Source organism: Phodopus roborovskii, unplaced genomic scaffold (assembly GCF_943737965.1).
Source record: "Phodopus roborovskii unplaced genomic scaffold, PHOROB, whole genome shotgun sequence".
Classification (NCBI taxonomy): Eukaryota; Metazoa; Chordata; class Mammalia; order Rodentia; family Cricetidae; genus Phodopus; species Phodopus roborovskii.
In genome coordinates, this window is record NW_026126599.1 from 8,119,382 (window position 1) to 8,131,829 (window position 12,448).

At 45.1% G+C, this 12,448-nt stretch overlaps 1 protein-coding gene across 3 annotated transcripts in view; it reads right to left on the bottom strand.

The window, feature by feature from the left end:
- Pds5b (PDS5 cohesin associated factor B) overlaps positions 1 to 8,178 on the bottom strand; it is a 128,998-nt gene extending 120,820 nt beyond the window's left edge. For 2 of the 3 annotated variants that reach the window (XM_051205145.1, XM_051205144.1), the window contains exon 1: positions 8,030 to 8,177. The gene's annotated coding sequence lies outside the window, so the exon portion shown is untranslated. Of the gene's footprint in view, positions 1 to 8,029 lie in introns of all 3 variants that reach the window. The other variant, XM_051205143.1, reaches the window with a different exon arrangement.
- Between the last annotated feature and the right edge of the window lie 4,270 nt (positions 8,179 to 12,448).

The window sequence follows — 12,448 nt, forward strand, 5'->3', positions numbered from 1 at the left end:
TTGGAGTAAATGTAAGTGAAATGCTCAACTTGGTTATGTGCACAAGCACACATGAGCAATGGAAACTCAGCACAAAGATACATGGGAAGATACAGCCAGTACAGGGTCTAACCCAGTTAGCAAGCTAGAAGCAACTCTGTGTTTGCAGGGGCTCAGGGAAGCTACAAGAAACCAAAAGAACTAAATGTAGGAGCCATGCTCATGCAAGGGTTTGAACTAGAGCCACCCAGAACATTTTTTGTTGTTTTGTTTGTTTATTTGTTTGTTTGTTTTGTTTTTCAAGACAGGGTTTCTCTGTAGCTTTAGAGGCTGCCCTGGAACTCACTCTGTAGACCAGGCTGGTCACAGAGATCCATCCACCTGCCTCGGCCTCTCGAGTGCTGGGATTAAAGGTGTGCACCACCACTTCCCAGCTTAGGGTATACTTTTCAATGTGAAAAAAATAAATAAAATAAAAGGCAGAGAAGTTAATGGTTCCCAGTATTAGTGAAAAAAATGACAGAAGACTGAGGTGGGATATATCTGTACACAGCTGTATCTCCAGAGAGGACTGGAGAGATGGCTCAGTGGTTTAAAAGCACTTGCTGCCCTTCCAGAGGACCTGAGTTTGGTTTCCAGCACCCAAGTTAAGTGGCTTACAACCCACTGGATCTAATACCTCTGGCCACCACAAGTACCTGCTCTTGTGTAGACACACAGACTCAGACTCAGACACACACATACCCCTACCTGTAGTTAAAAATAACAAATAATTCTTTAAAAAGAAATCATTACCATGTACAAATTATATAGCCATCTGGAAATGAGACGGATGGAAAGAGTATAGGTTGTTTTTTATATATGACTATAGATTCTTAAAACCTTAACACCATTTGGTAACTTATCTGGTGGGAGATGGAAGAAATGAAGGGATCAGGATAACACTCAGGTTTCTGACATGAGTGTAAAAGCAGTCACCCCACAGAACAGATGTTGGGGGAGTCTAATACTGTCTTGAAGCAAACACTGGGAAGTTGTTAGAGGAAAGGAAGAAAATTGAGTTTGAGAATGTTACACTAGAAACAGCACATCTAAGAGTATACTATAAAAAGGAAATTTGGAAGAAGCCACAGGATGCAATTAATGAAGGAGGGGAGACAAAAGAAAATATGTATAAGGACCTAATTTATTTAGGAATTACTTATCCTTTATGAAACCAAACCTCAAGAGCATAAACTAAAAAGGCAAGATGCTCAGTCCCAAGATAGGTTGATAACTTCTTAAAGACATCAACCACTCCCTAACCGCTTAGGTGAAACACTTTCCCAAGTAAACTAGAAACATCTAAGTGTGGATGAAGCTACCAGAGGCAATCTTTTAACAGCAACATAAGGGAAAATTAAGACCTGTCTTCAAGGGGCCATCACCACAACCAAAAGCCCAGCTCTACAGCACCTGACTGACGCCTGACCAAATGTCCCTCTTTGAAAAGAATCTTTCATGACTCCTACACAGAATAACATGTTCATTTTTTTTTTTCAAGATTCCTTCCTGGAGCTTAACATGCCTTCCATATTCTACCTTGTTCATGATTTTGTTTTTGTTGTTTTTTGTTTGTTTGTTTTTCATGACAGGGTTTCTCTGTATAGTCCTGACTGTCCTGGAACTTGCTCTGTAGACCAGACTGGCCACGAACTTACCAAGGTCTGCCTGCCTCTGCCTCACATATGCTGGGATTAAAGGCATGTTGTACGACCACTGCCAGGCTGTTTATGATTTTAACTGTCCTTTTAGAATTAATATATGTGTGCGGTCTATTTTTTATTACAAGAATATTTTCCATCTTTCTATCTCGAATCAGAACTGAGAGCAATTTTCTCAAACAATAAAACGTGCAAAGATACATTCAACTATTACATCACTTTGTCTTCTATAAAGTTAGATCTTTTATCACCAATATTCTCCCTGCAAACAGGTTTGGCTGTTTCTCTTCGATTAAAACAGGGTATCAAATATAGCTCAGAGTGATTCAAACTCCCAATTTTCTTGCTTCAGCACACCACACTGCCAAATGCTGGGATTTACAGACATGTAGCACCATGTCTGCCACCCCACAAAAAGTTAAAAACATCTTTTATTTTGTCCTTACATATTTGTCCACAATCTAAACACTGTTCTAGCTTATCCCGAAAGACATAAGGAGTGATGGAAAGTAATGCCTAACAGCTTTGGAGCTTCTTTGTAACAGGAGACAAGATGTTCCCAAACCAGGCTGTGGTGATGGCTAAATGGATCTATAAATATACTGGAAAACAATTAACTATATATTTCCAATAGGCAAAACCATATGATATGTGGATTATACCTCAGTAAAGCTGTGTTTAAAAGTGAATTATCTGTTAGTTACAGATTTTAAAAATTAAGATTTTTCACAAATAGGTGATTTACACGTGGCTTGTTAGAAACAGAAACATGAAACTCTAGCAGTCCTGACTTTATATTAAGCAAGTAACAGTCAAGCTCTTGATGCTGCCCTTAAGTGGAAGGAGGGAGAAGGGGGGGGAGAGAGATGCACTATATAGGAACTGAACAGAGCCAAAGGCTTACAAACATACCAACGTCTCAAGTTTTCCATACACTTATGCTTAAGGACTAGGAAAGAGAACTAAAGAATGCTAAGAAAACAACTGCTACCATTACTGCTTTGAAGGAAATTCAAGTTCTCTTTTAAGAAAGCTAAACCCTCAAATTTGGAAAAGCAAGGTCCAGATTGTCACCCATGCCAGGGTAGAGTAGTGAATCAAATGGCAATCTTAATAAAATGCAACAACACTTGAAGGCAGGAAGAGTGAGTGATAGGACAGTACAAAGCAGAGTTGACTCTGCACAAAATTCATTTGTTCTGGCTTCTAGATCTCCCACCCTTCCTATTGGTTCTGCCTCTCCTCTGGGTTTACAGAACCCTCAGCTTTACTCTTAGTTGTTCAAAGCCTACCACAGTGACCTCTCCCTTCAGAGCATCAATCCTCAAGGTGCTCCAAATCTTATTCCTCTTCAAAAGCCCAAAAGTCACACCTTAGCTCCCAGGTAAGAGGGAAGGCTCAACAGATAAACTACTGCAATTGGTCTGCAGTGACTTCCCAGTAAAGAGTATAAAGACAAATGTTTATAGTCTCTTGGAAATACAAACCCAAATTAAGATATGTGTGGTGCCCTAGTTAGGGTTTCTATTGCTGCAATGGAACACCATGACCAAAATGCAAGTTGGGTTTATTCACTTCCTTCCACACTGCTGTTCATCACCAAAGGAAATCAGCATAGGAACTCAAACAGGGCAGGAACCTAGAAGCAGGAGCTGATGCAGAGGCCATGAAGGGGTGCTGCTTACTGGCTTGCCTCCCATGGCCTGCTCCATCTGCTTTCTTATAGAACCCAGGACCACCTGCCCAGGGATGGCACCATCCATAATGAGCTGGACGCTCCCCCATCAATCCCTAATTAAGAAAATGCCTTACAGTGGATCTTATGTAGGCATAAAGCATAATTAAGCCTCCCTCCTTTCAGATATCTCTAGCTTGTGTGTCAAGTTAACATAAGACTAGCTAGCACATGACACTTCAAATTGGCAACAACAAAAAAGCGTAATAAACTCCAATGATGTCTAGTCCCTTGCTGACTAGTATTACTCAACAATGGTATGCACGTTAATAAAATACTGTATTTTCTAGCTGGGTGGTGGTGGTGCATGCCTTTGAACCCAGCACTCAGGAGGCAGAGGCAGGCAGATAGATCTCTGGGGCCAGCCTGGACAAAGGGAAGGAGAGGGAGAGAGCACAGTAAGTTACTTTTCCAAAAGAACTATTATTTTTTTTTTCAGTTTTCTGTACCACTAGAAGGATTTGGTTTTTCTTTATATGTACAGCTTTTTAGCTTAAAATATACAATTTTTATTGCATTTCCTTTATTTCGTGTGTACACACACATATATGTAGAGATTATAAGACAACTTGCCAGAGTTGGTTCTTCCTACATGGATCCCAGAGATGGATCTCAGGTTGTCAGGCTTGGCTCAAGTGTCTTTAACCTACTAAGCCATCTCACCAGCACCAACCTCCACCCCCAACCAGTCTCAAGTCTGAAAGCTAACTAAAACTGCCTCAAAGAATCTCAGTAAGAGACACACTTCGTAACATGGACTTCTCCTTTAAAAATCCCTTCACGTTTCCTAACATCACCTGTGCAACAAAATAAGAGGGGAAGAAAACAAACACTTTATGCTACTGCCTACAACTCTCCTTTCCTTTCTGGACCCTAACCACTGTCTCTAAGACAGCTGTGACAGCTCATGGTCATTATATTACAGTTCCTAGTCTTGGCCCATTTCACTCTTGTACAGGAACAGCAACTTCACTTTTCAGCAGCAGCAGGGATGCTACTCTGCTCGGCTTTCATCATTTAGGTCTAGGTCCCTAACCATTATTCCCTACTGCTACAGGTCAGGCTGCTTCAGCATCCCTAGGATGGGATGCACACCAAGTTGGTATTTATACATTTCCAATGAATCAGTTTACAGTCTTCTCTTCAAAACAAGGTGCAGCCGAGCACAAGAGGACTTTCGATGCCTCAAAATGTCATCCAGCTTTGCTCAGTTTGTCCTCCACTTTTCCAGTTTGACAGCTGCTTACTATTCATGTGTAATCATTAAAGTGCAATAACTATTACAGATATTTTTAAATGTCTCACATTGATGGTTGAAAGCATTAACTTTTTTATGCACTGAGCTTCATCATCTTAATTTTCTCATGACACACAACAATCTGTGCCAGTAAAAACTAACTCTCAATGCTGCAAGCTTATTAATTTTGAACTAATTAGTGAGAAAGGATTGTAAAGTATTTTTCAAGTACTGAAGGAAACGGTGACAATCAGGTGGCCCATGAAAGCGGAATGAGAGAAAAGTGCTAACTCTCCAAGGTGTCAGGACTGAAAAGCACTTGGCAGCTTCTCCGCAAACCTACAAAACAGCAGAGCACGCTGGTTCACACCTGTAATCCTAGCCCTCAGGAGGCTGAGGTGGGAGGGCTGACTGCTGAATTTGAGGACAGCCTGGGCTACAGAGTGAGACAGTGTCTCAAAAGACTAACATTCTCAGGGAATTTTTAAACTAATTATTTTTGGAATCTTTAACAAAGCCAAGCAGGAACACAAAAAAAGGAATAAAATGTGTGTTGTAAATGACAGGGACACATGACTTGTGTCATAAACTGAGTTTGTTACATAAATATGTATACTCAAGTATATTGTATATATGAATATATGAATATCTATATGCAGTATACTCATACACAGTCACAAAACCAGCTCAGTGCTAACTTTTCCACATCACTTTGGCTTACAAGTTTAAAAACTGTTGTTCAAATAAATAAACAAACAAATGAATAGACAGGTAAATAAATGTCAAACAGTATCAAAACAATGAAAAGAGGAAGCAAGCAGCTCCAGAAAACAGAGGCTGCAAAACAGCTACCTCCTGAGAGCAGCTAGGTGGAGTAAATCCTGGACTCAGTTGCTGAAGCCAGAGTCTACAGCCAACAGTTGACCTCGAAGCTGCACCTCCATGGCTGAGAGAGTGGAAAGTGAGAGCAGGATGGAGACTACTGTGTTGATGTAGCCCAATGACTTCAGTTCCAGTAAGTCCCAAACAAAGCAACACAGACACTAACTTCTCAGTCTCCAACGCTCTAAAAGCGTTCACTCCCCACCTGGCAGGACTGTGACCCTGCTAATTTCAGGTACATTATAATCTGAACCCAACTTCTCATCCATAAAAGGGTTGGCAACCATTCTCAAGTTCCTCTGTGATTTTCTAACACCTACAAAGGAAACATATATTTCCGCTTTTACAGTGTTATATACAGTATGTCACCCAAGAATCTGTAAGCCATTAGAGTGAGCTCAACTCTTAATGCTAAACAAATTTGTGACCCAAGAAGTAGCACTCTGGGAGCCAAAGGACATCTCAATATGTGCCAAGGGGAATAAGGAAAAACACAGCCCCCGAATTATTCCCTCCCTCGCCAAAATTTAGGTATCCCACCAACCCTCTGTTCACCTGAGCAAGACCAATCTAAACCACGGGGTCACTTTTCTTAGATTTAGCAAATTACTGACAAAGCTAGCCTCAGAATATTGTTCTGTTAAACGAAGTTACAGAACTTCAGGATAAACTTAAAACTACGAGCAACAAACAGCTTTCTAGAGCCCTGGTACAAACACCATCCTATGATATGACATGAATCACCAGTATCACACACTCTCCTCTGACTCTGAGGAGAAAGGGAGAGGGGACCAAAGCCAGGGAATAAAGGCAACTGGGAGCATTAACAAAAGCTGCAGTAAAAGCAATGCAAAGGTAATGAAGAACCTGCATTAAAACTACAGCCAAAAAGACAAAGCAAGCAAAAAGACTAGCAATACCTTCCCATCAGGGACACTTCCAACAGAACCCAGCTAAGAGGAAAACATCAGTGCCATAAGGGAAAAGTTACTATTTTAGTAGTAGACTTTGAAACAAATCTTTTCTCTATATATATTTGTAAATTCACATCATATGCAAATGTGAGTTCAAAGAAATAACGTTTTGATTCAAGATGTGTTTTTATGAACTGGGTGTGGTGGTATAATCCCAGCACACCAAGCCGGGAGGATTGCCAGTTCCAATACTCCCACCCCCAAAAAAGACTTACATTTAAGTTTTGAGAATAAGTTTATCGTATTAATCTTATGTGCCATGCAACGTTCAGCTCCAAATTCACCGCTGGAAATCCAGTTCGGTTTTATGCTGTCTCCATGAGGAGGAAGATTAACTGTCCCACAGTGACCTGCCATACCACACAAGTATTCTTTTTACTGTCCCCCAAACACTAACATCTGACATGCCTACTGCACAGCAAAGCAATGAAGCCCGAGTTTGTGCGATTTTACTTGACTTCTACAAGAGTTAACACAGAAAATACCCTCTCCTGGAACTCTTCCATTCGTGCCTTGAGAACAATGCTTATACTGCCATTCACGATTTCAGTCATTATGCTTCAGCTACATCTAAATACACGTGGCTTTTTAAAGGTTACCAGGGAGGTAGACAGGACTCCCCGACTCTCTCCAGGCCCCAGACCACAGCATTCAAAGCTCCCGCAAGTATTCAATCGAGACACCGCTCCTTGGAGCCACTACTGCCTCCCATCCGTTCCTAACACAAGTATCAGAGGAGCGTTCTTCGAGATCAAAAAAGGGGTGGGGGGGGGGGACTGTTGAGTCTAGATCAGGTTCTTGAGGATGGAGCGGGTGGTTTACTCCTCTTTCAAACCCCGCCGCAGCTCACGCCGGAATAGCATGCAGCTCTGAAGGGCAGGTGCTGAATTTCGGGGTTCGGAGTCAGCCCTGCAAACACCTGTCGGCTGCACGGTACATGCCTGCTACTACGTGCTAACAGCAGTCTTGAACGTACAGAGCAAAAATCGAAACAAAACAAAAAGCAGACCCACAACCGCCGCCGCCGCCGCCCGGGCTTCTCCCGGACCGCAAACTTTTCAAGTGTCAGTGGAATAACGGTGCAGAGGCGGGCAAGCCCGCACCGCTCGCCCTCCGTCCGCACCGCCGTGGGGCTGCACCCGCTCTCGCCCGGGGAGTCGCTCGGCCGGCTCGCAGCCTGCTCCCCCGACTCCCGATCAGCGCGGCCAGCGCGCCTCCCCTCGCGCCCGGCCCTCGGGCAGCCGGAAGGGGGAAGCCGTGCGGGGGGCTTCTCTTCGGGAGGCGGGGGAGGGGGAGGGGCGCGGCGGCGGCCCCCGCAAAGGTCACTCGCGGCCGGCGCGAGCGGCGGCCCGAGGCCTCCCCGCCCCCGGCCCCGGCCCCACCGCGGCCCCGCGGACACCGGGACACGCGAGGCTCGGCGGGCGGCGGCTCCACGCGCGCACGCCCCGCTGGAAAATGGAGCGTGGAGCGCCGAGGCGAGGAAGAGGCGCTCCCTTTCCGTTACCCGAATCGCTCCTACCTCCGGCTGCCCGGCTCCTACACTCCCCGCGCTCCGCCGCTCTCCGGGATCCGCCGCCCTCGCCGCCGCCGCCGCCGCCGCCGCCGCCGCATCCAATCGCCTCCTCCCCCCCCCTCCCCTTCCGCAGCCAGTCCAGGCCGTTCCTCCGCCTCTCCGCTTCAAAATGGCGCCAAGAGCTGCTCCGCGGCTGCTCCAATCGAACCGCGGCGGACGGCGCCCGGGGGGCAGGCAGAGCGGCGCGTGGGTCCTCAGCGCCCCCTGCCGGCCAGACAGCTTCTCGCCCAGGCGCTCGCGCATGCGCTCCTTAGCCCGCGCTCCGGGCTCCGCCCCCCCCGCCAGGCAGCGCGCACGCGCAGGCTCCGCCCTACCCGCGCGGCCGCCGCTGTCTCCCTGGCAGCAGAGAGATGGACAGCTGTCAATGCGTTCTCAGCTTTGACACAGCCTCCCAGCCTTTGGCGGGAAATGTGTAGATTGCTGTAAACCGCTGGCTTTTTTTTTTTTTTTTTTTTTTTGGTTTCTCTGTAGCTTTGGAGGCTGTCCTAGAACTAGTTCTGTAGAGCAGGCTGGCCTCGGGCTCACAGAGATCTGCCTGCCCCTCTCTCCCCCCCACCTCTCTCTCTCTCTCCCTCCTGAGTGTTGGGATTAAAGTGTCATCACCACCCGACTTTTCTTTCGTTTTTTTGACAAGGTCTCACTATGAAACCCTGTGTTCACCAGGCTGGCCTTGAACTCACTATGTAGACCAGGCAGGCCTCGAGTTGAGAGATCTGCTTGCCTCTGCCTCCCTAGTACAGGCATGTGACCTATGCCCGGCTTCCCCCCCGCCCTGGAAGAAAATTGTAAAGTATATTATTTTATTTGAGAACAGGGTCTCACTATGCAGCTCTGACTGACCTGGAAATCACTATTTAACTCAGGCTGGCCTCAGTCGTCCTGCCACTACCACCTGAGTACTGGGGTTAAAGGTATTGTGCCACCACTCCTGGCTTTTTTTTGTTGTTTAGTTAGGCAGGGTTTCACTATGTAGCCCCGGCTAATCTGGAACTCACAGAGGCCTACCAGCCTCTGCCACCCAAATGCTGGAATTAAAGGTGTATACCACCTTGTGTGATGTCTTAAACCCTGGGATACAGCCTGGATCTTGGGCTGTGTAGATGAAATGAGCATTGATATCTACTTGCCTTCTTAGGAGGTGGCTGACTTAGGGACCTGTGACAAAGCATCCCTCTGCTCACAAAACTCCCCTTTCAGGGTGGGGGGTAATCTGAAGGCCACAAGGATGCCATCCAGAAAATGAGGTTCATCCTCTCTTGCCACTTCTGGCATCCCTGTTGCAGCTGAGGGCTGGGTGAGCTAGGATGGATGTTTCTCTTCACCCCAGGGCTCTGCCAGAGCTGACTAACTGCTCTCTTTGTGCCCTTTGGTAGAGTCCATCCCTGCAGTGAGCAGGATATCCCTGCTATCAAGTGTCTGGTACTGACTGTTTCAGAGGGTTCGTTTTAACAGTGAACAAACAAAAAGTGAATTAATAGCTTATGCTAGGATATTTATCATTCCAAACAAAGGATAGGCAATGCAGCCAACGTTATTGTGCTAGGAAAGAGAAGCTGTAAAGCCTGGCAGGCCAAGCACCTACAAATACTCACACCTCAGATATTCACATCTTATTCATTTCCTTTCACAGCGTGTTCCTGGGGTAGCTCTGTTTGTCCTCACCACCCACTATTTTGGTAGCCAGAACTACAGACTCCTACCCATCTTACCCATCCACTAAGCCTTAGGAAGCTTTCTGTACAACTTCAAAGTTCCCTGAAAGGACAGAACAGGAAACCTATGAGGTCTTAAAAATAAACAAACATAAATAAATAAATAAAAAGGCAGCTCTGGCTCTTTGACTAGGCATGGTGTGCCACACACTTTTAATCTCAGCATTGGGAGGCAGGGGCAAGTGGATCTCTGTGAGTTCAAGGCCAGCCTGATGTGATTTATACAGTGAACTCCAGGACAGCCAGAGCTACATAGTGACCTTGTCTCAAACAAAAAAAGAAAAAAGAAAAAAGAAAGAAAGAAAGAAAGAAAGAAAGAAAGAAGGAAATGTCCAGCTCTTTGTTGTTATTTTCTTTCCCTCTCAATTCTGAACCCCCTACATACACAAACCAAGTAAGTTTCTTAGGAGCAACAGAGTGAGAGAAAGAATGTTGGGACTCAGGACCACGATCACTCTTGTTTAATATATAACAGGCACTTAGCATGTACTGAGTCCTCAGAAAATAGTTCTGTTGGGGGTCCACTTGGTTAAGAATATTTTTCATCTTATATGTGGACAGGGTGGGGCTTGAGAATTTTAGAGTTGTCATATCATTTGCCAAGGTGTTGCCAGTTTTACCGTGCATTAATCAATTTTCAACACTGCACCAAAATACTTGATAAAGAAAGATGGTTTATCTTGGTTCATGGTTTCCATCTATAGTTGGCTGGATCCATTCTTTCTGAGCCTGGGTGAGGCAGACCATCATGGTAAAGTAGGTCACCTGGAAGGCAAAAAAGCAGCCAGACAGACGTATCTCTGAAGATAGTTTACACTACCTGGGCCTGGCCCCATGACCATTTCCTCCTATGATAGTTCCCATCCTAGTTTCCACTAGTTCCCAATAATGCCATCAGATGAGTCCAGACTGGAGATCAGAACAGTGTCAGAGCCCCTAGAACTGGAATCAAAGGAAACTGGAAGCCACCACGTGGGTGCTGGGAACTAAGCCCAGGTCTTCTGCAAGAACTGTAAGTGTTCTTAATCTTTGAGCCATCTCTCCATCCCCACAAAACAATATCACTTCATATTTGGCGATTTTAAAATAGCCAACTTGGAATTAATCAGGATACAATAACTGATGGGCTAAAATTCCAGATAACTAGGAATTGGAAGTATTCCAAAATTCAGTTGTATTTTCTAATCCTGGGAGACGGAATGGTGTAAAAATGCTGGTCTTATGCAGACATGGTTACAACATTTTTTGATCATGAAAAGCACACATCCAGTGCCCATCTAGCCTGGCTCACGTTTGCTGCCATAGCAAATTATTGTATGCTTGGTAAACAGAGTAACACCAATTTGCCTTTCTCAGCTGGAACTCAGGAGTCTGACAGGTGTCTCCCTGAGCTACTTACTGCAGGATCCACAGCAGTATGCGTCCCTTCTCCAGACTGCTGGATGAGATGCTAGATACATGCCTTTCGTGGCCTATGGACACTGACTGTCAGTTCATGTGTCTGTTCTCTGTCTTCAAAGTCAATACCACAGCATGTCTTTAGGCTGCCTCCTTTGCCCTGTGTCTCTGGCTCCCTTCTACCCATCTCATTCACTTTTCAACCCCTGATTACTCAGACCCAGGTGAGTAATCCAGAAAAATCTCCCTAGTTTAAGATCAGCTGATAAGAAAATTTTATTCCATCTTTAACTGTAACGTCCCCTAACATATTAAAAGGCTCTACATGAGTATCTTGGGAGGCACTGTTCTGCTAACCACATCATACCTATTTTGGTTATCTAGCTATTATTGGTGGGGTCCAAAGTGAAGGTTGAAGCGATTAGGAAGTTGGAAGATTCCAGGTCTACCCTGAATAGGCCTCTGTTGTCCTATTGAATTTTGAATACAACCTATACATACTCTAAATGGTTTTCCAGTAGCAGCAGAACTTACTACATATCACAAAGCAGGCTGAGCAGCTCACTGGGAAATGAGGAGACTCACCTAACTCAAAGCATGTCCCAAAGGCCATTCAAATGATCCCTGACAGTCTGTGGCAGAACTAAAATTCTCAGGGGACCACAAAAGGATGCCATATTTATTATTTGCAGTCTAGACTACAACTAGTGGATCTAGACTGCAGGGAGTGGGAGAATGACAGACTCTGTGTACCTTTTCAGCCCATGATACAAGAATTATAACTACAGTTAAAGCAATCAGTAAAGAATACAGTATTCAATAAAGGAAAACAAAAGCTAGGGCCAGAGAGACAGCTCAGGGGATAAAAGCACTTGCTGCTCTTGCTGGGTTGCATTCCCTGCTCTCACATGGTGGCTCACAGCCATTGGTAACTCCAGTTCCAGGGATCCACACCCTCATCTGTGCCTCCTCGAACATGCGGTGCACATACATACATGCCAGTGAAACACTCAGACACATTTTTTTTTTAATTGTACTGGAAAGATGGCTCAGTGGTTAAGAGCACTGGCTGCTCTTGCAAGGGACCTGGGTTCCGTTCCAGCACCCACGTGGTGACTCATGAGTACCTCTAATTCCAGTTCCAGGGAATATGATGCCCTCTTCTGGCCACTATAGATACCCAATAGGCTTCCCTGTCTCCACAGCCATTTATACTTTACAGATTTTCTTCAATGTCTGGAATACCTCAAATAAT